We start from the raw sequence: 4,825 nt of genomic DNA, 5'->3' as shown, positions 1-4,825 counted from the left end.
AAAAAAGGTCTCAGAATTTTCCACTGCAAGAAAACTGAAAAACAACTCCTAGCTCAAAACTGTAATGTACTGACTTTTAGAGATTGGAGAGCAGTAACATGAATATGGTAATTATAGTAGCTATGATAGGCTATAGATAAAAGTTAAGGTGTAGATTGGTTCTGCTGTATGAAGATGCTCAGCAAATAAAAGTAAATAATGCAATGTAACCTAAACTAAGGGCGTCCAGGCCTGCCTGCAGCTGGAGCTGCCAGCTGTGGGCACAGCTCTGTCACCCACGGCCCTGGACTGCTGTAATGTCTTGGATGTAATTAACTGCATTTTGTATACAATCAACTGTACTTTGTATACAATAAACTGCATTTTGGATACAATAAACTGTATTTTGGATACAATAAACTGCATTTTGAAGAGCCCCTGGAGTCCCACATCTCTCATTCAAGCTCTTACAGAACAATGTCCTTAACTGCACAGCACCCTGATCTGTCAGCCACCCCAACACCTCCCAACAGAGACTGCAAAGGAAAAAGGAAAGGAGAAAGGGAAAGGAAAGGGATCGGGGCTGGTTTTCCTGGGGCCACTCCAGTGCCGCACACACAGAACCAAGGGTACCTGACCCTTGTAAGAGAAATTCCCACCTAAAGCTCCTGAAAGCTGATTAGGGACACTGATAACAACAGCAACTGATGGATTTGTTCTCAGTTTCCCATTCATTTCAAGAAAATATTTGGATGATGGGAATTCCACACCAAACTTATTTTCCAGAGGCCTTCCTCCAGCTGGAGTGATGCTCCTTCTGGAAGGACTGACAGCCCAGATCTGCACAGTGGTAAAATCTTGGTCAGTATTGCTAAGGTGCTGCAGCATTTGAGCTTTCAATAGTTTGGATTAGTATTTGCTATGGTCTGTCCCAGTAGTTTTGCAGTGAATATGAGTCATTGATTTAGAATGCTCATCTCTTCACTCTGGCTGTCACAGGGGGTGGAAAACATTTCCCCTGAATGTAACTTGAATTTTCATATGATTCTGGAATCAGTTTTGTGCACCTCTTCCCATCTCCTCGGGGTAAGGTATAAAACTCTCCATTGCAGCAGGTGGGAGCAATTGGAGTTTCATTCCAGCTGTGATTCCCTGGGGCTATAACCATTTTGTTCTGTGGTACACACACATTTGGTCAGGTTATTGGGCAGGTTAGAAGTGTCTAACACTTGATATGGTGAGCAAGGACATGTGAAACGCTGAACTCCACTGAGGAACACTGGGCCAAGAACCAGGAATGGAAGTGAGGGCAGTCACTGACCCATCACTGAGCTCCTCCAACCACTGCAACTGAAAAATCAACTCCAGGAACTTTTCTCGGATCCTCACTTGCATCCCACCTTTCCTATGATTCTAACATGTGGGGAACATCCTGATCCACACAGACTGGTAACAATACAAGTGAAATTACTTGTTTGGGTCGTATGAGCTACCATCAACACTCTGCACTTAATGCTATACCTTGTCACTGTAACTTTTTTTTTATCAGTAATCATTATGTATCTATATCTACATACATCTATCATCTATCTATCTATCTATCTATCTATCTATCTATCATCTAGCTAGCTATTATCTATTATCTATGTATCTATTATCTATCTATTATCTATCTATTATCTATCTACCATCTATCTATCCATCTATTATCTATCAATCTATTTAATCTATATATCTATCATCTATCTATCTAATTATCCATCCATCCATCCATCCATCCATCCATCCATCCATCCATCCATCCATCCATCCATCCATCCATCCATCCAGATTCCTTGGCCAGCTTTAACACAGGTACCTCCATTTCTGCAGTGTTTATGTTGTAAATAAATAAATGATGCTGTAATCCACTGGCACTTCTTCAGTTTTAAACTGGGAATTGTTTGTGATTAACATCTTCCATCTGTGATTTCCCGTCTGTTTAATAAATAATTCACTTTATAAAGACACCTCATTTGCCATCACCACAACATGTGGGTCGGAGGGAGTCCTTAAATTCAACCTGCTGCCAAAGTCTGAGGCTGAAGCCTGCCTGGCTCTGGCCCTGCACAGCTCAGGAAGGTGTTTCCAGATGGCAAATGGACTGAATGAAGCCTTCGTAAGGTCCCTCTCCAGAAGAGATTTCTTCAATGATAACGAAAAAGAACGAGCACAGACACTCAAAAATGATGATTTGCCTCTGTGAGCACTCCCTGCACAAGGTGCACCCTGTGGCTGCACGGCAGGACACCTGGACAAGGCTCAGCTCAAAAGACAGCAATGGAAAATACACTCCCAAAAAGTGGTGTTTATAGGGACCAAAGCTTTGGGGGTGAACATTTACAGGAACTGATGCAGTGATGGCTCTGGAAAGGGCTCCAGGAAGAGCAGATGACCCTGGTTTGGATTTTATCAGCTCTGGAATGTGGCAGAGATGAGAGCTCACGCTGCAGATAAGGCCAGGGCCGTTCCAGGCTGCCAGCCCCGTCCCTGGGGGATGCTGAGGGTGCACAGTGACACCAAACCCACAGCTGGGGCAAAGCACACGTCCCAGGGCACTCCTGACCTTTACACAGAGCACTGCAGCCAGTGGAAACACACCCAGGGTACACTGAACACTTACACCTGCCCAGGGACACTTAACAACCTTCAGCTCCCTCCTGGAATATAAAATAATATAAAAGATACATAACAGAATAGAAAAGAATATAGAATAGAATACAAAACAAGCCAGTCTGCATGTAAAAAAATTATCTCTGCTCAGCTTTGTTGCTGGCAACAAACAAGAACTCCATAATGACTTTTGAGGTAATTGCAGAATCTATCTCAAAATTCGATGTTTCCTGAAATATCTGAATGCGTCCCCAAAAAGGTAACCTTGCCCCAAGGTTTAGGTCTAAATGCTGAAGTAATTTTCTCCTGGTGGTATGCAGAATAAGAACAAAAGTAATAATTTTGTTCCTGTGTTGCATCAGTGCTCATCAAGGGCAATGCCAAGAGGAGATAATGAGAATACCCTGAGAAGACAAGGGAGATAATGAGAGCACAGCACAGGCCTGGGAGCACGTTGTTTCTGCCTGGAATTGGCAACAGATGATCATCCCACAGGATAAGGGGGAACAGGCACTGAGCACACAGCCACAAGGTCACTGCCAAGGCTGGGGGAGCGGGCAGGGAGAGCAGAACTGAGGGAATCTGAAAAGCAAAAATGGATTTCTAAAACATGACCTCTGAGAGCAGCAGCTGGCGGTGAAGGATGGCTCCCCAAAAGGACAAATCATCAGTTAATTCATCATTAAATGATGAATTTAATACCCTTTCTGTTAACAGCACAGAGATAAAGACCCCACCTGGGGGTAAAAAAGAATTTCTGCTTCCAGGTGGGGTCTTGTCAGCTGGAAAGGACAGAGGGACATGGGGACATTAATAAATGACCTCTTAATGGGCAAAACTGATGTGAGTGGGCACAAAAAACAGACTTGTGATCTGAGAGGTTTCAGGAAAAGCCTTTCCATGGAAAACACCCCCAGGTGAGATTCCCCTGACAATCTGTGTGTGGCTCTGCTCTCCCACCTTCAGGAATGTCCCACTGACAGCAGCAGGACCAGGATGGCACCTGGAACGCTGAGCCTCTCACCAGTGAGCTTTCTGTTTGGCTTTTTTCCTTTTGGCTTCAGAGCTTTCTGTTTGGCTTTTAACAATCAGGGGCTGGGCTGGGCAGGGGGAGCTGAGGAAAGCTGCTGTTGGACAAAGGCTGCAACAGCACAAAACCAAGCAGGTACAAACTGGTCCTAAAATCAGCCCAAGGAAGCCAGGAGAAGGTTCCTAAGCAGGAAATTGCAGCAGTGGCACCTGTGATATGGAGCTGGTGTGGTGGTGAGGGCATTCTGAGACACTGCACCTGTATCACCTCACAGGCCCCCTCTGGGCTCTGACCAGAGAATTCCTGAGCATTTTCAGTGCCTTACCTGGAGCACAGGGAATGCTCCAGACAGATGTGATCTGCCCCACGTGCAGGATGGATCCCACCTTTGGGACACTCTGCAGGGCACCTGTGATATGGAGCTGGTGTGGTGGTGAGGGCATTCTGAGACACTGCACCTGTATCACCTCACAGGCCCCCTCTGGGCTCTGACCAGAGAATTCCTGAGCATTTTCAGTGCCTTACCTGGAGCACAGGGAATGCTCCAGACAGATGTGATCTGCCCCACGTGCAGGATGGATCCCACCTTTGGGACACTCTGCAGCCAGGTGTTGGTGTGAGTTCAGGGTCTACCCCAGAACCTCGGCTCCCTCCCCTGATAATTCCCTGCCAGGTGTGTCAATCATCCCTCCTTCCCCCTCCCAGCGCTGTCTGTCACTCCTGGCATTCCAGAGTGATTGGCAGATCCAAAGGATGCCCTCTACCCCTGGGGGGCACTGGGCCATCCAGGTGTCCTGTGTCCCTTGTACCTGCTTGGTGGCTCCCTACCCCTTCCCTCCTTCCCTCCCCCGGGTAAAAGAGTGAGGAACCACGGGCTCAGGGAGTTCTGTTGGAGCTGGTGCTGCATTCAGAGGCCTGTGGGCCAGAATGAAGCTCTGGATCCAAACCCTGCATCAGAACCGACTCCTTTCCTTCACCATCCCCTTAAAGCTTCTGCACAGAGGGAAACCTGAGGAGCAGCCCCTGGTATGGGGGGAAGCTCCATCCCAGCACCACCAGAGCTCCTGCAGGCCTGGACTTGTCTGCAGTGCCCAGAGCAGCACCCAGCCAGCCCAAAGTGTCTGTGGGGTGACACACCACACACCCATAGAGCCAAAAGTGTCT

At 47.0% G+C, this 4,825-nt stretch overlaps 1 protein-coding gene across 1 annotated transcript in view; it reads right to left on the bottom strand.

Moving 5' to 3' along the window:
* The window catches only part of SCAP (SREBF chaperone), a 59,500-nt gene that overhangs the window by 25,007 nt on the left and 29,668 nt on the right, over positions 1–4,825 (bottom strand). The window lies entirely within an intron of this gene.

Source organism: Geospiza fortis, unplaced genomic scaffold, assembly GCF_000277835.1.
Source record: "Geospiza fortis unplaced genomic scaffold, GeoFor_1.0 scaffold1215, whole genome shotgun sequence".
Classification (NCBI taxonomy): Eukaryota; Metazoa; Chordata; class Aves; order Passeriformes; family Thraupidae; genus Geospiza; species Geospiza fortis.
Note: the sequence above shows the minus strand (reverse complement) of the source record. Positions and strands in the feature narration are given on the sequence as shown.